Source organism: Poecilia mexicana, unplaced genomic scaffold (genome assembly GCF_051168715.1).
Source record: "Poecilia mexicana isolate PSO_F unplaced genomic scaffold, ASM5116871v1 scaffold_10, whole genome shotgun sequence".
In the NCBI taxonomy this organism is placed as follows: domain Eukaryota; kingdom Metazoa; phylum Chordata; class Actinopteri; order Cyprinodontiformes; family Poeciliidae; genus Poecilia; species Poecilia mexicana.
Window position 1 is genome coordinate 27,430,178 of NW_028263379.1, and position 24,226 is coordinate 27,454,403.

The window sequence follows — 24,226 nt, forward strand, 5'->3', positions numbered from 1 at the left end:
CAGTTGGTGTTTGCCAATGGTTATTTTAGTGTGTTTGAAAATATGTTGGAATTTTCCAAATGCTGAGTTTAAGCTTTTTATTTCCTTGTTTATGTAAAAAAAAAAAGAAAATATGAATACAATAAATATATGAGATGCATTATTTTGACATGATTTGCTTAAGGTACAAAATGGAGGTAGAAATGTACAAAATAACACAAGCACTACCTGGCAAAGGGGGGAATTGACCGAGGACTGTTAGTGAGAGCCTACCATAGATTCATTGAAAAACTCTAGTTACATGGATTTCTATGTATTGCTTTTGATTTTGCACCCCTGTTTTGAATTGCCCATGTGTATTGTGATAAAGGGTATGACATTCACAGTGTTCAATCCGTTCAGGACAGGGTCCAGGGTTTTGGGGTGAAGTCAACATCTTGTTTGATCTTACTTAAATTCGAAGATCAACCAAATATGTGGGAATAAAACTTTAGTGTGATATAAGAGCCTGCAGTTGCTTTCAAAATTCCTAGCTGCCTTTACCAGAAGTATATCTTCCTGTTTCAATTTCAAGCTTCCAGCATGCTGAGGCGAGTGAAACATGTGGACAATGAAACTAATCACAGCTACAGCAATTGTATAGCAGTAAAACCAAAAGTCTAACTTGTATGATCCATTAGCAACGTTACTAATTTTACGTTTTGTCGTGTAGATTTTTTATTTTTAGATTGTGCGGCTGTCGGGGAAAGAGAAGTAAGAGAGCAAGGCCTCAATGTTTCCTAAACTGTGGAACCAAATTGGTTTTATCACAAATATGTCAGAATTGTGAAGATCCTGAGGAAGAAAATGTTTTCAGTGCCCATGAACGTGAGGTAGTTTCTGTGAAGACACTCAAGAGTGGTGTAGCTTCGAGCAAAATCACACCTCTAACTTTTTTAATCACACCCTGGAGGAGCATGTTTGACCTGCGCAAAGATGTTGGACTGTTTGAGCGTGGGCTCCACCGGTCAGCTCGGGTCATCCTGTCTGTTCTGGACCCCCTGAGATCTTCTTCTAAATGATGTCTGTAGTACTGACGGGGTTTGGAAGCATAACCCGCCCCTTTCCCTTCCCTCACCACAGACAAGAAACTCCTCTCGCCTAATTTAATCCTCCGAGCATTGACAAGGAACCAGACTGAAGTGCACACACACACTATTTTTTTTTTTTAGTCTTTGTTGTATCATAATGTACATTCTCTGCTGTTTTTATGTTTTTTTAGAATTTTTGCCGGTGTTTGGCAAATTAATTTGTGTTCATGTAAAACACAAAAATTGACATGTTATCGTGGGAAAAGGTAGAAAAATTCAATCTTTAACCGAAGTACATGAATCAAAAAATAAGTAATAAATTCACTGGTGACTATTCTTTTGAACTAATGTAATCAAATGTATTATTTTAAATTTATATACTATTCTTTTAATTTGGTCCAATTTTCAAGATACTTCTTAATAGTCTGTGATGTTTTCTTTCCCTAAGTATAACACAATTACAATTTCTTTCAGACGTTGGCTGCAAGACTTTTAGACATAAGCTATAACAATCCCTGCAGTAATAGAAATAACACATCCAACAAAGAGTTTTGTGTCTTACAAGTGCTAAGAAAAGGCCTTGTCTGAATTTAGCCAGGCAATGACTTGATAATCCATATTGTATAGACTGATGAGGCAAAAGTTAAACTTTTTGTAAGGGGCCTTTCTATTAAATCTTGTGTAAAAGTAGCATGGTGTTTGAGAAAAAGAACATACTACCAACAGTATAATATGGTGGTGGTAGTGCAATGGTTGTTTTGCAGCCTCTGGAGAAAAAGAGAATCAAAGACCTCAAGCTAAGGCCCAATTAGGTTCTGCAGCAGGAAAAACAAAAAAGACGACACAATCCCGAGCTGATTATGATTGAGATACTGTCATGGCCTTCAAAGGGCGGTTTTGCTCTAAAAAATTGCAACGTGGCTGAATTACAATACTTTTGCAAAGAAAAGTTATCTATAATTCCTTCACAGTGGCGTATAACCCTGGATTTACTCTGCATACGCTCCACTGAGAAGCCTAAAGGTGAAGCATGGGGAATGAGAGATCGTGCCATAAAGCCAGCGATAAAAAGGATGAGTGGTGTCATATAAATTATTGTAGTTCTCAACTTCCAAAATTAATATCTTTCCCTACATTGCTCTCTTGCTCCATCTGCCCTGACCATCACTCTTTCTGCGACTTGAACAAGAGAACTTGGTTTCAGAATTAAATCCGTGTTTTGTGTGTATTTGTTGTCATAAATAATACATGCTGGCAGCATATATGTATTTGTTACATTGTAAGGCCCATTTTTCCAACAAATCCTACATTGTGAAGACCCACAGAAGACGTTCTGTGTTTGGTTATGGGTTAGGATTAGGACTAAGGTGTGAATTGAGTTTAGGTTAGGCTTAGGGTTAAGGAATGTACTGGTAATGTTTAGGCTACGGGTCAAGGTTAAGCTGTGCAAATGTATGAAAATTGAGTGGAAGTGAGTGCAAAGTCCCAGTGAAGATGGAAAGACATACTCTGTGCATGTGTGCATGGTTGTACGGCTCTGTGTTGCCAGGTACAAAGAATAAACTGGTAAAAAACAAAAAAAAATGTCTGTAAACTTGGCGGTCCACACTTCACTACTAAAATACAGTTAAATCTAAGAAAAAAAAAATATTTCTGTATACTGGCAATTTTATCACTTCATAGCAAACAACACCTCCAAATATAAAGTTCAATAACATTTTCTTGTGCTTTGCCACCTACTCAGTTATGAGGCTGAGGTAGTGCGAGACTGGATCATCCGGAGAATCTGTGGATGTCAAATCGCCTGCATGTTCACAGTGTTGGAGGAAAAGGAGGAGATGCTAAGCTGTTGCTGACTGAGAACAACGCCGAAGATGATACGGCACAACAAAGAGTCAGGGGTTCGCATCAGCTCAAACCTCCCATTTTGGGAGTCACTAAGAGATGAGAACTGGCCCTGAGGCATGGCTGTGTTCATAAGCAGAATAATGTAATCTGTTTTTAAAACAGCAGATTGTTGTTTTTTATTCGGCTGAACGTATCCCCGCAGAACGCATTTCTTTTGTACGACAAGCTCTAAAAGAAGAAACACAGGCATTTTTAACATCACAGCTTTTTCCCTTGTCAGCTTTCATTTCATTCAGATTAATGTTGAGCTGAATATATATGCATGACTGTACAATATGCGAATCTGCAAGATGGTTGTGTAGGAAAAACTCAGATAACGCCCATAAATGTGAAAGATGATGATCTTGTCAATTTTTTTTTTCATTTTGTCATTTAAAATGACACTGATCAAAAACTTGCTGTATTTACATTTACATTGGGATTCAGTTATATTCTTCAACATGCATATGACTCTTTATTTCCTTCTGGCTTAGCTGCAGAAAGGTTTCAAAAGAGACAGTAAAACACTTGGAAACAAAAGACATTGAAATAATCCAGCAACATTTTTTTTCAACAGTCACCTCAGTTAATTTATTTACATTTACCAGAATACATTTTTAATGTACATTTTTTAAGTTTATGAGAGTATCTAGAGAATTTATTATCAACACACAACTTCCTGTTTCTTTGGCTTTTGAATACAATATGACAGAGAAAATAGAAAACGCAATAAAAGTATTTAAGAACATGAAACAACAAGAAGCTACTTTACTAAACGTGTTCATGTGTATAATCAGGGAAATAATTTAAACGTTTCAAGGATGACAGACCCATTTGCCTTCAAAGTAGCAAGAACAAGATAATACGCCATTCAAATAATATAGACGACTGTTTCTCTAGAAAAGGTTGCTACAATTGATTCTGTGACAAACAAGGACTTAGAATTAGAAAGGCTGCGCGTAATTTAATACAGACACTTACGCCTCAAATGTGAAATTCAGCCTTCTTAGTTGTTTTAATGCGAGTCACTTTACAAGGACTCATATTTTAGTCCAGAATCCTAAAACGTAAGGCGTAAACAACCTTCACTCGGTTGTGTGAAATCTTTCTCATCCTGGAGGAGTTGATTTCCTGCTCTCCAGTGCAACCGTGTTAATTCTGCCGTTTGTCCACCTTTTTCATTTCCTTTTACTTTGTGTGAGGTTTGTGCAGAGTTAATGAACGACATTATGTTTTTTTGGGGGGTGGTGGGTGGGGGGTTTTGTCCACTGTGGCAATGTCCCCAATGTAACTCAGTGAGTTATTTCAAGTTGTGTTTCCCGTTGTCATCGTAGCAGTGCTGTTGAGATCCAAAGTTCCCACACCTGCAATGGCCTGATCATACGCCAGGTCTTCGTCTAAGGTGAGAGATTGTTGTCCGGAGGCGCATGTCCCCAGAAACCCGGCTTGGAACCACTGTGACCTAAAAGTAAGGCGCTCTGTTTTGCTTTGTTCTGCTCAGGTTGTGGTCTGGTGCCTGTGAGACAGCAGGAAGAATTAGGAGTTAGAATTAAGGCCATGAAACCCATTTTCTGGCAGCTTCCGATGACCAGATGAGCTCCTGCCAATTGTTCGACTTTTATTTCGTTTTGATTCGAAGGCAAGTGATCCGAATTCATGTAGCACTTTTCTAGAACGGACCACTCAGAGCACTTTACATTCGAGCCACTTTCGCCTGGTGCACTTGATGATATGCACACAAAACATTGTAATTCACTTATTAAAGCAGCATTATGTAACTTTTATGCAAAATATGTTTCATACAGTCACAACATGGCGGCAGTTTTACCAAGACAAATTTTGTATAAAAGTTACATAATGCGACTTTTACATGTGGATTACAATTAGCTTTATTTGTTTGTCTTTTAGCAGTTTATATTTATTTTGGGGATTTTTATGTTTTTCTTGATTTGCTGGATGATGGAGAGTTGTTTGCAGCAAGAAGGTCCTGGGTTCAAATCCCGGTCTGGGCTCTTTGTGAGTAGAGTTTGCATGTTTTCCACCAAGTGCATATGTGGCTCCCCTCAGGCTACCTGCCATGTAGGCTGCATGTTGGGTTAATTGGTCTCCATTAATTGTCCGTAGAAGTGTGTTTCTGTGTTGACCAGCGGTGGAATCTCTCCTCACGTCTCGCACGTGTTTTACTTTGTCATTTGTTAGTGAGTAGATGTCGGATGATTTATAATGCATTAAATTCTTGATTTTTATTAATCATCTATGTTTGAGCTGACTTTAATAAATTTTGAATCCTGAAGAATATACATAAATCTCTCCATTCTCCTCGTGTGTAATAAAGACGTCTCCCTGGAAACGCAATGTTCATCACTGAGATCGCATGGTGGTGTCGGACTGATTTGTAAACAGGAGTTTAATGTATGTAGCTCAACTTGAGCACACATACAACAGAATGGATGGCCAGAGAACGAGAGACGAAAAACTGCACACATTTTGTTTTTGAAGAGTACACAACCTCTGCAAAGACTTTTACTCATCTTTACAAAATGGATGCTGCTAAATGAGAAGGACGCTGCTTCCTCTCCCTCCTTCGTGGCTTTGCATGTGGCTGTCTTCGCGCATTAGCGTCACATCGGTATCTGCACATAAATCCAGGTACTTGCTTTTGTTTACGCGCGTCGTTTCAGTGCACGCGGCCGTGTGGGTGCGCCGAGCCAATTTACATCCATGTTTTACTGCCATTCCAATCATTTTTCACTCCCAGGTCTAAGTGCGTGCTTCTCTGGCTTTGCAGCGTTGTGCCAGCAGCTCAGTCCCTGGCTCTCCCCTACCATCGTTTGCTTTTTATCATGCATGGCACACTGCTGGTCTACTGCAGGCACAAAGCACTTCATCACCACAGCCTGCAGAGAAAACCAGAGACAGATGGGAAGATGGGCTCAAGGTTCAAGAAGAACCCTATTAGGACGGGTTATCCCGTCAGCTGCCAAGCTCGGCGCTTTGTTTTTCCGTCACCCCGCGATGTTCAGACTTGTTGGATAATGGGACTTAGCGTGGCACGTCTTTACATTTTAAGATTATTGGCAACGAAATGCTTGGCGATAAGGGGACAGATCAATGTTATTTGAATTCACTCAAACCAGCAGGCCTTTCCCTCCTTAAATTCCAGCCTGAGGGGATATCTTTAGCTAACAGCCTTGTGGAGAGGATTCAGCACAGGATTCTGTCAGAGGACATCTCCGCTGAGGAAAAATGTTGAGCTGAAACAGAGGCAGCGGGGGAAGGAGACTGTTTCCTGGTGTCAGCTCTAACTGGGCTGGGACTATTGCAGCTTCTCTCAGGTACACCGATGTCATCCCTGACTGCCTGCTGCGGAGAGAAACAGTTGCACCGAGGTGTCAGCTTTAAGTGGTTAGGGGGGAGTTTTGTCACCGATCACCCATCAGTATTTCACAGCGACTTGTCGGTGAAGTGTTGTTTGAGCTTCTCCCATTTCTGCCTTTCCATTCCCTTTTTTTAAATATATATATATATATGTATATATATATATATATGTATATTATTTGCTCCATCTTTCTTTAATCTGCACCTATGTTGCTCCACATCTGCTCTTTCCCAGGAGAGTGAATAATCTCGCTCGGTATCGTGGATAATGGCTGCTCTCTATGACGGAGTTGTCTCTCCAATTCATCAGGCCTGACCTTCAGGATGCATCTTGATGAGAGCCGAAGGTAATGACAGCCCTCTGCTCACCAACGCTAGCGAGGAGGTGGGGAAGAAAAAAGAAATACAGTGGAAGACCATAATCAAATCAAGTTCGAATCCGACGTGATTGTTCGATCTGATATGATTGTTACTGGCGATGACACAGACAGAGAGAGTATTGGCTTCCTGCTGTTTCTTTATTAGCCCTTGCAGCTCCAGCGATGCCCTCTCTGAAGGCTTGGTGGGTGTCTTCTCAATTCATTTGCCTGGAATAGTTTTCACCGGCATCTGAAGCTCATCTCTGGGAGAACTCTGAAAAACGAGTTCTCCCAGAAAAAAAGTGTATTTAAAAGTGCTAGCCTCCCTGCAGGCGACGGGACCGTGACTGTGTGGCGGCGCAGGGCTGATCTCCACGGAGACTTCTCTATTGTCTGTCTGGGTGTCTGCTCCACGCTCCCTGCCAACTTGCCGGTAGAGACAGAAAGCGCGAGCAGAGTCGCTGCCTCATAAAGGACATTCTCTATCCGCTGCCTTGTTCTGGGCTGCCGTTCAACCGTAGGCAGGCGGCTTCCTGCGTGTGTGGGTAGAACAACTCTATATCATCTGCTGGTTTGAATAGACAGCGCTATGTAGAACAGCTTAGTGTACCGTTTGTCGCGGGCCGAGCCAACACATGTTTGACAGTGATCGAATGTTCACGCCGCGTGTGGAACCTCCTACTCAAAGCGGTGAAGGGCAGCTCCAGCGAATCAATATGTATCAGTTTTAAAGTGATGAAAATGATGATAAATGACTGAGTAGTGGTGGTGGTGGGGGGGTGGACTGATGAGCAATAGGCTGTTGTCTTCCGAACGAATACAATATTTTTCTCCTGGGCCGCACACTCAGGTGCAAGTCTTTATTTCACTTTGGGTCGTCTTAAATAGCGATTAGCAGGCGTCCTAATTAGTGACAGGATTAGTTGGGTGCTTGCATAAGTAGTTGGGATTAACTAACTTGATCATTTGTCACTGTGTTACTGCACACGTCCATTTCCAGCAGTGATGAATAATTTCCTTCTGTAGAATAATCGCTGATGGCACAGACAGGAGTCTTCTATCTCTGAGTTAATGAAACCAGCCTGACACATCATTCTGCCAACACTAACTTTTATCTCCTGTCCTCCTGCAGACTGCAGTAAAATGACAATTATTCTTCCGATGAGCGTGTTTGTGTGCGCGCTGCGTGTGTGTTTATGCCCATTGCCTATGTATGCGTGAGCAGCCCTCTCTATTCATCAACATGTCACCTGTAATGGCTGCTAAATTAACCATGTGTTTCGGGGAGCAAAGCTTGCCTTGATAAATCTCTCTGTGGCAGTAGGTGTGTGGTCCACTCCCATCCACCTCTACAGTGACCTTCTTCGTTTGGTGAAAGGCCCGTCCTCTGCGCTTCCTCGCAGTTAATTTGAACTACACCAGTATGGATTAATCATAGTCGGTTGGTCAACTCGATAAAAGAAGAAGTCAAGGTAAACAGAACTTTATTTATGAGGCCGGTGGTTCTCAAACAAGTACAAGTACGACTCGTTGTGTTTGGGATGCCTTTAGTGGTTCTCATTGTGCACAAAGTAAATATGAACAAATTAGTGTTAAGGTGAAGACTTTCAAAAGTAACAGCCAAAGTTTGGACGTATTGATTTTTGCCTGAAGAGACAGAAGGTGTTGTGGTGAAAACCTTCAGAACTTCCAGCGAAAACGAAGCGAATAAACCAGAAAAATTTCACGCTTTGCTGCAGGAACTTTTCTGGTTTGAACTCGGATCTAGGAATGAGATCAAACCCATGTTGCAGTTCAAAACTGAAAAACTCTTGGGAATTGGTAACATAGTCAGTGACTTAGCTCACTGCTATTAGCCTTACAAGGAATTAAGCTACTTCACTGCAGTTTGTATTTTTAAAGCCTGTAAGAACCTGTCCAATGAATATTAGCTCTATTTATCCATGTATGTGTTATATGAAGTGTTGAAACTGCAACAGTAAATACAAATTTTGCTTTGCTGTGGCTATTATTTGGTCAATATGCAAAGCAGCCATATTAAATGTTCAGATATCTCAAGATTGCTAAATTAAACACAATCAAATCTTTGTTATTTTGGTCTCAAAGGACTGGGTCAAATGTAGACCAAACCAGTCCTGGGCCAATTCAACACAACAGGGTTTGTCTTATGAGCTTGACCCAACATACTGGTTTTGACTTTCAACTCCCCCCAAAAAAGCAAAGTAACTAAATATTAGCAAACAAGTAATATTGGGGTTAGAATGCATTATTTTTTATTTTTGGGTTATTTCTGAGTAAAAACTTATCACATTAAAAAACAGCCAAAGACAAAAATAACTATCCTATTTGGGCAAGAACAACAAAATTTATGTCTGCATACAACACTGTATGAAGTAAATAATTTTAAGTAGTAATGTTGAAACAAAATAGTAAATAAAGTTAAAGCTAACCCATGTTAGCTGACGTGTTAGTTATGTTTGAAAGCTTGTTAAACTTGTTATATTTTAACTGAATAATCTTGTTCTATAACATAAACTAAACCTATTAACACAAACTACTGCCAGTATTAGTATTACACATCATTATTTTATTATCTTACCATTTCGTTTTCATTCTGTGGCAAAGATTTTGTGAAGTTTGATGAGGACTTTATATGTCAAAAGTTGTGAAGAACCATGATGCTCTTTCTACCATTTTGTCTTGTTCACAATTTAAATTGATTTTTAATTATAAATACTTAATTTCTCCATCAGGATAAGCCAGCATGTTGGTTAAGTACATAATAGTTTCCAATAAACTATCTTTAAAATAACCCTAATAGTTTTGCACTTCTTATAAGCTGGCCATCACATTGATCTCAGCAGTAACTAAAAAGATAATGTGATAATGAACACAAAAACCCCAAAGAGAATCAGCAAGCTATTTCAAAAAAGTCATGTGACCTGCTGTAAATAAGAAAAACTTATAAAGCTAGCAGCAGCTAAATGAAATGTTCTGCTATGTCACGCCAAACATCAAATCTTTGTCGTTCTCTGCTTTGCAATGCAACGCTTGGGAGTTCGACAAGCTAATCTAGTTTTACTAATTGCTTTGTCTGAAAGCCAAGCTATGGTTGAATGTGTTTTGTTTTGTTTTGTGTGTGTGTGTGCGTGTGTGTGTGTCTTCAAGCAAAGTCAAACGACCATTTTTGTCTTTGTCAGAGGAGGGAATAAAATCAGGCACAGTTGGCTGACAAATCACCCCGAATGCTGGGGGAGGGGAGTGTGACTTCACACCGCACATGACCACAGGGTCTTTCTGCACTTCTGTTTTCACACATCTAATTCTACATGAACCATAGTTAAATCTTCAGTGATTTCACTTGCCAGGAAGCACATCCATGAGTTATTTGGGGAGCCTTAAATTATTAGGTCTACAAAAGAAGAATGCTTATTTCTGTTCACCCTAATGATGTTTGTCGTATTTATAGTACTGTGAAGGCCAATAAAGACGTGTTTTTAAGTAGTACGATAGTGAACTTTTTACAAAACACCCATTGGTACAGCATCATCCAAATAAGAAAAGGTAGGAAAAAAATGAAATTAAACAGTCTGACAGGGGGGGAAAAAAGGCAAGAAGAGATGAATATGCCACTCTACAGTGATTTTGGCAGAGCTTTAGAACAAACGGCTTGGATTGAGGTGAAAGAAAAATAAAAGAACACGGTCTGTAACAAAAAGAAAGAGCACAACAAAAAGACTTGTATCCTGGGGTGCAGATTGATTCTTATCAGCTGGTACATAGACAGTGACCTGCAGGGAGAGCTTATCTTGGCTCATGCTCTGTCTCTGCAACATTTTGATCCTACTGCTGTAGGGTGTGGACCGGTTGGAAGGAACAGAAGAGGAGTAGTTGGCTGGATGAAGGGGTGGATGGTTATGACTCATGAAGCGACGGCCTTATGAATCTTTGGAGGGAAGAGAAGGGAAAACAAAGGAATACAAGAGAAACTGGAAGAAAGGCAGAAGGAAAGGAAGCGCTGCGTCTGTAGGTAGATGTGGGGCAGAATGGGGAACGTCGGGAGAGAACCTCCCTCTGCAGGATAATCAGGGCATCATCAGCAGATGGGAGGGCAGGGAGAGAAGAGCGAGAGGGACAGCTGGGGAGATGGAGGAGATAAAGCGCATACAACAGAGACGGGGGGTAGGAGGGGAAAGAGATGCAGAAAAGAAACATGGATAGTGGCCAGCATGTGAAAAATGAAAACAGAAGATGAAAAACACTGCGAGCTCAGAAGCAGAGAAAACAAAAGGCGAGAGAGGCCGACTCCGACGGAGAAAGACCGTGATGAAATGTTAAGCTAAGCCGGCCGATGCATTCACCGCGGGGTCAAGGTACAGGCCACCGCATATATACTCAGGATCAATCTAATGGTAGGAGGACGGAGAGGAAACAACTGCTGCATGTAAGCTTCCTGTAATCCAGCCTGTTGCAGCATTTTCTCAGGGCCACGCTAGGAAAATGAAAATCAAATAAAACTACGAGAAAGTCAAGACTTTGTAGAAATGTAAGAAAACTCGTGTAGAATAACTTTTGAAGATGAGTGAAAAGTTTCATTCAGAGCAAACATCCCACCCACGGACTACTAGGAATCGGTGAACACTGCTTTCAGAGCTAACCTGGGAGGTCCTAGCAGTGTATTAGCAAAAATTAGCAAAGAAGCTGAAACTAGCTAAAAAAAATTAAGCATGACGCCTAATTACTGAACACCACAGACACTGCTGAGTGTCAGCGCGTCAGCAACCACAGCGTTATCCTGCAAGGGCGTGAGCTTTATCTGCTAGATACAACTATCAAAGAAGTTTGTGATTGTTTAAAAAAGTGATCTATTGATTTCTATTTCTAGGTTATGAGAAGCTGCGTATAAAGATCCCAGATATACACTCCGTCTGACAGTCAGCTTTGACAGGCGGAGGCAAGATGGAGTGGTTGTTGAATTGCAGACATGACTGTCAAGCTAAGACACCAAACACGTTTTCTTTTTTTACTTTTCAAAAATCAGTGTTTGACTTTAACTTTTTTTTCTCTTTCTTTTTTTCCACTTCTGCATCCATTTATTGTGGTATAAAAACTTTTAGCTGAGTTAAGGTTACAGTAGATCCCGGTTAGTTAGAAAAAAACTTTTTTTAAAATAAATTCTCTAAATTCAACACATCCCCAACAATTCTTCACACAATGCCTTGCAAAAGTATTTTGGAAGTATTTCTGCAGATACCTTGAACTTTTTCCATATTTTGTCTTGGTACAAAAACATAATTGGTCTATCTCACAAAATCCCAACACAATACACCGACAGCAGAAAGAAGAAGAAAAATAAACCTGAAAAGTGTGGCAGGCCTTTGAACAACCAATGGATGATTGACTTCCCTAACCACCGGGCCTAGCAAGTTTTCTGGAGGAAACCTTGTACTATTTAATTAATTCCAGACATCCATTTGAGTTTTGTTTCTAAAAACTTTGAAAATCTCTCCCCACTGACCTACAGAGGCCTAAAATAAGGATTTATATCTGGGCAGACCTGCTCACATGACAAAAAAGTTCTAACCGATCTGTCATTTATTCATGTTATTGTATTTTACTTTCCTTTCACCTTTTACCTTATCATAAGTTTCTGTAGACGACCATTAAAAAAATTAGCCTCCCTAAAACAGGCCTAGTGACGCCACTGTTGTTCTCCTAACAAACGTCTGAGGTCTTCACCGAACACCCACATTTATCACGTGTGGTATAATTAGTCAACAGAGTCCACCTTTGGGTGACATATTCTCAGACTTTTGAAGGTAATTGGTTTTACTGGATTCTTATGTATCAGCACGAATGGGGCTGAGTGGAACTACGTCTCATTCAGCTTCTAAAACCTGTTTTATTCTCATGCCTCTTCTCAGCGTGTGTAGCTTTGTGCAAAATGTTACAAAAATGATTTCCCTTCAGGTATAAAAACATTTCTTTTTTTTCTTTTTTTCCTGCTTTCCAAATTAATTACAGAGATCAGTGCTGATTCACAGACGCTGACCTTCCCTCCCAGCTCATTACTTCTTCTTAAGTAGATCCAGTTCACCGTCAATTAACTAACTTTTAATGAAGAGAAGGGCTGTTGAGCAAGACCTACAACTGTTCTGATTGTAATGTAACACGCCACTACCTTTACTGCTCTTAATGATGACCTGGGAGCCGATCATCGCAGGAGAATCCAGTTTCAAGAAGCGAGCCATAATAGTTGTGAAGGGCAGGCTTGGCGGAGCGCCACAGAAGTGGAGCGGAGAGAAAATTCCCGTCCTTAAGAGCGTAATTAATGTGTGCAGTTAAACGTTAAATCTATATTTTCCTTTTCGACACCTCGGGCGGCCGAGACGCTTTGTGATGTTAAACGGATGCGTGTAGTTTACACTTGGTATTATAAACGTAACGCAGGGCTATTATTTTTAAGCGCTTCGTGGGGACATAAAACAGACCAACAAAACGGTTATTGATTGGGTCTGTGATTCATATACACATATTCAGCTCATAGTTAGCTTTTGTTCTGCGGTGCCTTAAGGCCTTGGTTGCGCTCAGTGTGTGAATCCTTGTTTATGTGTTTTAGATTGACCCTTTACATCAAAAAAATATATAGAGGGAGTATTGTACAACATGATAATTAAGCATTTACTTCTAAATGATTTACTTAATACATAATATTATTTCATTATAGTGAGGAACCTTCAAGAGATCCCATTTTTGGCTGTAACAGTACAAAACGTTAGCTGTGATTACCAAAGATCACACCAATTTCATTACAAGAGATCAATGCATCTAATATGTAATGTATCAGGAATTACTATATACATTTAAATTTTGTCTCCTCACTGCATCATTGGTAAAGAAATACATGCTAATCAGGCTGGATGTTTTCTTTAGTTTCCTCAAATGCTTTTAACTCAGGTGAAATTCATTCAACAAATATGCTAAAGGAAGAGTTTGATTTTTTTTATGCATATGTTGAAACAAACAGGTAAAATTAAATACTATACATCAGATAAATATAACTCTTTAATCTGTCTTTACTGACTTTATGTCCAGTTGTTTGGTCCAAGTATGATAGCTGAACATGGCTAGTGCTAGCTTGTGCTAACTATGTACCATCTAAAAAGCTAAAGCTATGTAAAGTTGATCATACTTTTTTTTTTAAACACAACTCATTTACTTTTTTTTTTAAATGTTATTATGCTATCATTTTTTTCTTTCTGTATTTAGACTTTTAGTGAAATCTGACCGGGTTGTAGATTTCAAAATGACCGTCTATGAAGAATAATAAATCTTTTTTAGCTTATTCTCTAAAAACTATCTTACTTCTGTCCTGAAAGTATGAATTTATGATTTGTGTAAATAATTAAATCATCATTTTTGTGTGTGTGTGTGTGTGTGTGCGCGCGCGCTCGTGTGTGTGTGTGTGGGTGGGGGGGAGGGGGCAAAACTCAGGCAATGGACCCAGTGTCACTTACTGTATGTAACCCACACATTGCTATCAGTTTTTGATAATAATGCCTAATACGTCAACGACTCATGTGTTTCTGGTGATCTAACCCTGGATGGACATGTGAAAATTTAAAAATCAAAACATGTGCAACAAAATCAGACTTGGCGACCTGGGTTTTTTTTTTTTTTTAGCCTAACTATTTTCCTTTCAGTTTATCAGGAAAGTGCTCGGGTGTTTTGCCTTCTTTCGTACCTTTGTGGTAGTTTCCTACTGGACTGTGTTGGGTAATGGAGTCAAAATGCCTCAAGTGTTCCTGTGTGGAAAAACTCCACAATTTACACAAAGTCTCCTGAAATGTGATTGCATAATTGGCTACGTACAACATTTGACATTTGAGAGGCCATAATCACTTGTACTTCAAAGGAGTCAATACTGGATGTGCTGTCACATATATGTTCACTTTTTTGATAATTAATGTGATTCATAATAGTCTGATTAACATATTTCTGGCTGTAAAAGTTTGATTGCAGACACCCATGAACACAGCTTCTTCTCCCAAACTTATTTTCAGCCACATTGCCACTGTCAGACTGTCCAATGTTTAATGTTTAAAGTTTATAGTCGATTTAAAAAAAAAAAAACTAGCTTTACCCATAAATTTCTGGCCACACATGGCGCACAACACAAACGTACACGTTTAATCTGCTACGAATGTTTCTGCAACATAAAGGGCTTAAACACTTTCTGACTGAATTAACATATTCTTGGCTCTGGATAAATGAGATGACCAGCTGATTCCACTTTTGATCCTTTTCAGAAATGTGTCTCTGTTGCATTACAGGAGGGCCTGTATTCTTGCTTCTTTTTTCTTTTTCTTTTTTTTTTTAAACAACCCAACAAGCACATTAAAAAAAAAACCCAAAAGGGACAGAAAGCAAGAAGCTCAGAAAGGAAGAACCCAGCGCTGATGAAAGGTGTTGAGACAAAAGGACGGCTGGTGGTGGGACGATGACGGCAGCTTTCCGTTTTGTTCCTCGTGTTTGCAGTACCTGCAAGAGAGGGGAGTGGCTGTCTGCTGTAAAAAATCAATGGTGCATGTGCAGCCACTAATCGGCCGTGACTGATTAGTTTTTCAACAACAATCTAAAACACGACTTAATCAGTTAATAAATAGCTTTTTTCCTCATTTCATGTTGTTTCTGAGCTGTTCGTGCTTTACTAGAGCAGGGGGTAGGAGACAAACTGAACGCCGCCAGGATGCTGAGACCAGCACGTCGTCCTCTGACTCCTTATCAAAACGTTCATAACTTTATTAAAGAACAAAAACAAAAAATCAACAAGGTGTTCATATTAATGACCCAACAAAAATAATAATCTCAGTGATTATTGTTTCTACAAGGTGTTGCGAAAATCTGTGCGTTTCGGTTCCATTACCAAAATAACTAGCGGAGCAGGAGTTTAAAATTAACTAATCAACCACCGCTGTGTTCGGGGAGCGCTTATTAATGATCGCAAAATAAATATCAAGCCTGAAAACTTGATATTGTAATGGACTGAATGTTATGGCTTGCGCAGGCGGTTGCCACGGCAACGGGTGTGCTTAAATGACAAAGAGAGACGGAGAGTAAAAAGGTGCGAGTGGTTTTGAGTTGATCACTTATGCTAGCTTGACTTTGACAACCCTAACATGTCGATGTGGTGTGGAATTCTGTTTCAGTTCAGTTAGAAAATAAAAGGCGACTTAAACACCAAATCTGACAGATCATCAGTACTGCAGGTGTTTAATGAGCTAATAGCTGCAGTAGCTAATCTACCACATTGATCACTTAATCGCAAAATAAACATCAAGCCATAAAAACATAAGACTGTAATGGATATTCAGATTTTTTTTTTTGTGGGGATATTATTAGTACTACTATTATTATTAAAAACAATAGCAATAATAACAATATTAAATTATAATAACTTTATGTTATAATTTAATATTGATATGTTATTAAATTATAATGAAAAAACAATAGCAATATTGTTATATAACTTTATATAGATTGGAAAAATCATTACCTGGACAGTGGTCTCTTCAGGGGTCCAGTCTTCTGTTGCCGCTTTCGTCAGAGCAGAAGTTGAGCTTTAGACTCAACTGTCTCCTTTTCAATCCAAACTTCCCCAGCCGGGGAAGTTTGCCCTGAGATACGCGTCGAATTCATCATACTCATTCTCATCCTTGTAACTGCTGATGTCAAAAGTGACTCCAGGAAGTATCTTGTTGAACAGTTTCCTCACTCCTGTCGTTATCAAATAACCTGCTCCAAACGTCAGGGGAAAAACATGGTTCAGGATGAGTTCCTTTTGCTTAATCATTCAAGGCGCCATGACGGACTTCAGAAGGGTATATTTCAGGAGGCTAGGGATTAAAACAGGGATTTTAATGGTTAAATATTAAGTTTAGATTGACAATGGTATATTAAAACCATTAATTTAAATAGGATTTTTCATCGTTCTATCAGGTTTAATATTTTGAATCATACTTCACTTAAAAATATCTTAAAAGTAAAATTAGATGTAACTTACAAACATTTGCTGCTGCTGCTGTTGTAAAATTGTGACAAGAAATTTTGCCTGCTTGGAGAAGAGCTACAAAGAAATGATTTTGGTTTAATAATTTTACACGTTAGTATAGAAATAGAATAAAGGATGATCCCAAAGAAATGGTGCTGCCGCTCCATATTTGATGGGTTGTAAACGACCCACTCAAACGCATTTGTTCTGTACGGTGTGGAAACGTAAACAATAGACAGAACGTAATGTCTTCAGCTTTTTCTGTGTAACTGAGAGCTTGACACCAACAGCAGCACAATGTCAGCAGCTGATAGCCGGGAAGGAGATAAATGAGTCCATTTCTATGCTTTCCTGTAAACTGGTTATGAGTCTGCTGGTTTTTCAATTTTCTTGTATTTTAACTATTAAACCAACTGGTAAACAAATGTTTATATCTGTTTTTAAAAGAGTAGTAGCTTCTTTCTTATGTCTCCATCAGAGGAGGAGCAGCATTAGCAGCTTTTGGTGACTCATTAATAATTAGATTGTTTTTGAATACGATGCAGGATTTAAAATGAACGGATGAAGATGGTCTATGTGTCTAGTCTGGCCTGGGAGAGATGCCTGTGGTTCCCTTCTGGACCTGTTACCCCATCAACCCGATGTGGAAAACTACGTTCAGAATTTAGGTCTCATGGCATCTCAAGGTGTCAACATTGCAGCCAGTGGGCTGAAGGAAATACAGCTCCATCTTGTAGCAATTCAAGAGCTACACAGCTTTTATCGCTTCGCAAAAATTTCATCAGCACAAAAACTCCAAAGCACACAAAGAAGCAATTATATATCTATCTATCTGCATATATATATATATATATATATATATATATATATATATATATATATATATATATATATATATATATATATATATATATATATATAATAATTTAAAACTACTTTCACCCCTGAGCAGAGGTAACCCAACTCACAACTTGTGATGGACTATTGTATCTGTTGTCTCCACCGTTTCCACAGGGTAATTCAATTCTTTCTATGGTTTTCCTTTTGATCCTTTCAGGGCGTCTGTAAAACCTCCCATTATCCGAAGATGAATGTTGACCCCAGGTAGATTTGGCCGTCCGCTGACTGCCACCCCAACAAGTCAATGAAGACTCAGCAGATGTCAATGAGGGGCCAAATCTCAATTGAACCTCTCGACTGTCGCGCTTGTCTCTCACATATCAATAGGTGTTTGTAGCTCGGCATCAACTTTAATGAAGTCCGTCCCTTTCTCTGCTCAAACCTTTTAATCTTTTATTGATGTGTCTTGCAGGCCTTGTGATAACAGCTTATAAGTCACCTTTATAGAGACAACAAATAAAGCGCTAACTACAGTCGTGGAGGGTCCGTCGGCGCTAGTAAAAGATAGAAAAAAACAAACAAACAAAAAAAAACCTGGTAATAGGATTCTTTTGGGAGCTGATGGGTGAGCCCTGCTTTACAGACGACTATTGAGACAAGATTCGAAATCTTTTTTTTTTTTTTTTTTTCGTTTCCATCTGAGGGGCTGGGGGCTTGTTTTGTTTTGTTTTGTTTTGATTCGTTTATTCTTTTTTGTCCACCATCACTTATCGTGAGCGCTTCCACCGTCGTCTTTCCTTTTTGTTGTTTTTGTTTTAGTTGTTGTTGGCTGGCACGCAAGAGGCCTGGGTGGAACTGCAGGTGCACCACAATGACGAACATCTGCATCCACGTCTCGCTCGCAAAAAAAAAGAAAAAGAAAAAAGGCAGGCATTAAATCCGAATAGCCGAAATGGAATGGCGCGCGTCCTCTGTGTGTGTGTACGTGCGTGTGTGTGTGTAATGCTGGCTGACCCTTCCATTGTGATGTGGATAAGCGTCACCCCGCAGCCGCACCTCAGGTGATTAACCGCAGTGTGTTTGCGCAGCATTGTGTAAACAAACAGGTGTCCTGCACTCCCTCTGCAGCTCATTATCCCCCTACTCATTTAGATTTTTTTTTTTTTTGCGAGTGTTGCATCTTTATGAAATGAATAGCCACTATTTTTGATGGAATAATACACTTGTTTGTGCTTGCAGGTTGCTGTTGTCTGCAATGGAGTGTGCACTGATGCCCTGCGCAGATATTTCCAATCTTCCCCATGCTAACGTTGTGGGTCTCCAATGGGGTGTGTGAAGAGAACATCCTATACCTCCTGTGAAATGCAGGTTAAAGATTCAAGCGATTCGTGCAAAAGGACCTGAGCAGGACGCTACGGCATGTTAACGTTTGCTTTTACATGCACTAGAACAAAGGGCGACTGAGGGAAATGATGCAGAAGACAAAACAAAGTGACGTCTAACGCGGCTCATGGAGAAGCCAGGCAGAACGGAGCATTGTTAAGGAAGCGAGGTAGGGTGTCACCGCAGGCTGTGTCGGATGCATTCATGAGTGCACCGTCTGATGCTTCCCCTCAGAGCTTTTGTGCGAGTTTGCAGGGTGGGTGGCTTTGCGGCATGTTGCAAAAAAAAACCAAAAAAAATCCACATCAGCATCTTCTCCTCTCTAGCAACCAATTAGCTCAGACGTTAAAAAGGGAAAATTTTAAATAACTTTTTTTCCCCCCCATTTGCATGTTTTTCATTTGCTTATCTCTCATTCAACCGGCAGCGCTTTTCTTTGCCTCTGAGGCTTTCTTTCTTGAGCTTCCCCCTGATGTCACACCTGCAAGATAATTGGATAAACTCAATCCAAAGCAACAAAACAAAACAAAAATAAAAACATGGGTACCAAGACAGTCCCCCTCCACCTCCTGTTTAACCACTGCTGAGATGGGACTTTCTTAGGCTCATCCAAGGTAAAAATGTGAATGTGCCGCCTTGGGGGATGCAACAAGCCATTTGCATTTGTTTGATAATCTAGCTTATACTACAAGCAAGATGGGGTTGTTTAAGCACAGAAAAACAAATCACACTTTTATTGTTTGACTTTGGGGTTTTTTAGAGCTCTGCAGCTCCTCCAATGTTGCCAGTGGCCCCCTTGCTTACTCGCTGATTAATGGTGGTAGGTTTGCAATAGGGCTGCACAATCATTGCTAGCTTATAAATTCTAAGTGCCATGAACTTGAATTTTTAACCCAGTTTGCCAGTTTGACAGAGGCTCACAGCCGCAAATGCTCACACCAGACTCAACGTACATTGTTTTAACACCAAATGCCACAGAGTGACGAAAGCACAGATAACGTTAAGTATTTTGAGTGCATTAATTAATTTATATATAAATAATTGTATATCATTCTTTGTTAATTAGAGCTGAGCTGCATTTAGATCTAATTTGGTACTAAATTATGTAAGTTCGTCTGTTTAAAAACCTTGAAACGTTCATTACTGAACGCTCATGTGAAGTTGGCGCTGAAATCGCGCGTGATTTCGAGGTCTCGCGGGATTCCGGGAAGGCGGCAGAATTCACTCTTGTCAACACAGATTTCCACCGCCCGTCTGTAGCTTCAAAGGTGACGCTAAGTGAAGCTGAAGGCTGGATAAGTAAAGCAGAACACTCTTTAAGGACTTAAAAACCTCTTATCACGACAAGAAGCCAACGAGGTATATGCTTTACTTTGTCTTATCTTTGCTTATTACAGCCAAATGCTATTTTTTGACTTGCAGCCTTCACGTTATGCTTTATATGTCTTTTTTGTGTATTTTAAGTTCTTGCGGTGTTGTGGCGTGTCCCATGACGTTCTGACATGATGACGATAATGGTAAGAAGATATCAAAACCCCTGTTTTAAAAAGCCCAGCTGTGTCTGATGTCGTGAAGAGAGAGGGGAAGAAAAAAAAATCAGACATATATTACAACTATGGTAAAATTTCCTAAAATTGTGCAGTTGTGCCATGTACGGAAGTTGAAACAGTTTTTTTTTAAGTAAAGACTGTAGGTGCTGAAAAAAATAAAAAGTAAAGTCACATCTAAAGTATAAATACACGGTTACAGTAACTCTCCAACCATCCTAACTGCGCTCCCTGTGGATCAATTCCCTCTGAATCTTGATGAATTATTAATGCCCACATTCAGGTTTTTTTTACTGAAGGGGAAATCATTTGACATGGATTTTTTTTTTCTTAACCTCCCAAAGAAGTCATCAGCTGTTTAAGGTGTCAATATTATATCTTGTCATGATTCCAGTAGAAATAAGCGCTGATCAGGATTCCCGACGTCGTGACACCTTTGCCGCGACCTTGAGCCGAACGCTTAACCCAGCATGCATCGATACATATTCACCCGCTCGCATGTATTTCATCATCGGGATCATGTCCGAGCAGCACGCAGTGTAAGATGATAAGGCACAGCTGAATCCTATGAATTACCGCAGGCAAAATGAGAGCTCGAGTAGGGTTACACGCCTCTACTTTTGGGTTCATTGCGACTTAATTAAAATTTAAATGTAATTCAGCATCTTCAGAGGCAAAATGAAAGAGGATTCCCTTTCAAATGCCACAATGAGTCTGCAACAAAGTGACTGGAGAGATAAACGATATTGTTAGCCTAATGTCAAGGGGCGCTGCCAGTGCTGCTTTGCGGCGCTGACTGACGGCTGTGTTTGCGGGGAGACCTCAGCCAGAAAAGGATGAATAGAGCGCAGTTAGCGTTGCCAGCCGAGATCAATAGGCTGCGCTCTCAGGTAAGCACTGTGGCTTCACCCTCTGGGCATTTCCTGAAACGATGATAAATGCAAGATGTTGGTCGCTTTGAAATGGGATATTTTTTATTTGTCACATTATATCATGTTGTATCAGTGATTATACAGGCAAAGGGACGGAGGAGCGGGGGCCACTGCGAGGCATTATTTCATTATCTCTCGGAGCAATGTTTTGCACAGCCTCGGCGGACCTCGATAACGACAAAGCAATATCAACGCCAGGATATTACAAATCCACGTTAAAAGTTTTCGCACGTCAGTTCTTGTTCCGAGAGGGGAAAGTAAGCCAGCCGTGCGCGGGACGTGTCGGCGGTAAATTTAGAAGTATATCCTCCCAGAAGAGTCGGTGTGTTTTCGGCGCAGTTAATAACATAATATAATTAGACGTGGATTGCACACGGAAGAGGAGAAAAGAAACGCGGGACACAAATGTCACTGGAACACGACTGGCTGCCTGTCGGAGAAGTGAGCCAACCACGCCGGCTCCCGGGGGAGCTATCACCATCTGCGGTGACAACAAATGGCTTTACTGGCTGGTCCCGTATAGCAGCCACAGGAGGAGAGGGGCTCTGGGAATGACCTGTTAGCCAAACACATCACCACATTCAGTCTGTAGCCTTATTAATCTAATCAACAGCTCATTGAGTGCTCCTCGGAGACAGCCATCACGGCATGACAGAGAAACCAAAACAGACAATGACAGCCTGGTCTATTGGAAACTGTTTTCAGGATGAGTTCCTTTTGCAATTACAGACTAAAATAGATAAGGGATTTAAAAAGTCAACTATGTTGCTCCGGAGTGATTGCTTCTGAAGTTAAATACGGGGGAGCGCTTGTTGTTTACTACACTTGCTCTTCTTGCATTTGCGTCAAATGGAACAATGAGATGTCGTGCAGCTCTCCTGTTGAGACAGAGAGAAAACAATAATGCATATTTAACAGTAATATTAAAACAAAAGAAACTTCAAAATTTCAAATTTATCAAAAAACAGAGAAGAGCCACACTGAAGTCGCAGAAACAAAAACATGAGACTTGACACAGACCCAGTCCTTGAACTCATGTCTCATGCACTATATTGCATGTTGTTAGGGTTAACATTATTTGACTAAATGATTCATCTGGATCCCTCTGAGTTACTTGTAGTGTGTACAAATGGTCGGTCGTCATGGTAATGCTGAATACAGTGACTTTCTGTAAAGGGCGTCAGACAGGACATGTAGATAATGGGAATAAGTGGGTAGTTTTCAATTCACTAACTGTCTTTGAGTAATTTTTAATGGTAGTTTTTTGTGTGTTAATATTTTTGAGTGGAGCTCAAGGATAATGTTTTTAATTAATTCATAACCTGTAGCCATTTTGTGACTTAGGCTAGACATCATTTAAGGGCATGACAGACTAGGCTTGGAAAAACATGAGCAACTCAGAATAAAGATTTGGTTCAGATTTATAATAATAATAATAATAATTAATAATCAATTTAATTTGTACCGCACTTTTCATTAGAAAAAAATCTCAAAGTGCTACACAGTGCAACTAAAATCATAGATAAAATCAACATCATAAAAATCATGTGGAGGCAGAATAGGCTTGCTTAAATAAAAAAGTCTTTAAGCCTCTTTTGAAGTGAACCAGTGGTTGCGGAGCTCTCAAACAATCCGGGAGAGAGTTCCAGAGACGGGGGGCAGCCATGCTTGCAACCTTGAAAATGTTGCAATGCAGTTAATAGTTTACCGGAGTAAATAACTCTATGCATCTTCATTTAGTCTGAATACAGATTAGAGAGTCACAGAACCTGAATCTAATGGCTACTCTTCCAAAAACCATCTGCTGTTTTTAAGACATTTATCAAAAAAAACTAAATGAATCACATAGTGGCTTAAATGTTAAATCTAATGAACAATTAAATCATCCTCATGTTTGCTTTATTACTGGATATTGTATTTTCAATGTCATTTACAAAGTAGATGACAGGAGGAAGCAGGGGATTGTGCATCTTTAATGTTGTCCTTCTGTGAAACACACACAGAGAAGAGAGTAACTATTGGACAGTTGCCTTTTTCCACTGCTTTCCTTTCATATCAACTAGTTGCGCGGACTAAAAATGTCTCAAATTGCCTGTTTTGCACAAGAAGATCACTTGTGTTGCACCGCCTCCAAAGTCCATTTCCTCTCTAAATAGGCCCGGGTTTCTTTGTAAATAATCACCCCGGCAAGCACGAGGATAGATTGAATGATCATTAAAGGAGCGTTCGCAGAAGGCACTGCGATGTTTGTGTGACTGGACTTGTTTTGACGAGGTAAAACAAGACCACATCGCTCTCTCAAAATAGCTGTTCAGCACGATCTGTTATGAAGATATTAACAGCTTTTAACAATTTAACAGATCCTCACGTCTAAATGTCCCGTTGAGACAGCTCGGGAAGGTAAGCTTGAACGATTTTGATGCTTTCTGAAGGTGCTTGAGCGATTAGGATTTGCGTCAGTGGAGTGATGATAAATGTACCAAAGGTTTATTATTGCATCTTTCTATTAATGAAAGCAGTTCAGTTTCTTCACAAAGACTAAAACCTTCGGTATAGACATCTAATTGTACAGCACAGAAGCTTAACTATAACCTTGGTCCTTTAATACAGAACATCCATACCCTACTCCATCCACACATTGTCGATCTAAACCCGCTACGATTATACATGCAGCTGCTGAAGAAGACAGTACAAGGTTAGTTGAAGACAGGTTTTTTTTTTTTTTTTTTTTGAGTCTGCAGGCTCGGTTTTACTATTGCCATGTCCTTGAATAGCTATCTCTGTGAACAGGCAATTACCG

General features: G+C 39.9%; 1 non-coding gene across 1 annotated transcript; it reads left to right on the top strand.

The window, feature by feature from the left end:
* The first annotated feature begins 7,670 nt into the window (after positions 1-7,670).
* On the top strand, positions 7,671-7,745 carry LOC148157143 (small nucleolar RNA SNORD36). The gene has a single exon (XR_015764525.1). It is a non-coding gene; the product is annotated as a small nucleolar RNA SNORD36 (small nucleolar RNA).
* The last annotated feature ends 16,481 nt before the right edge of the window (positions 7,746-24,226 follow it).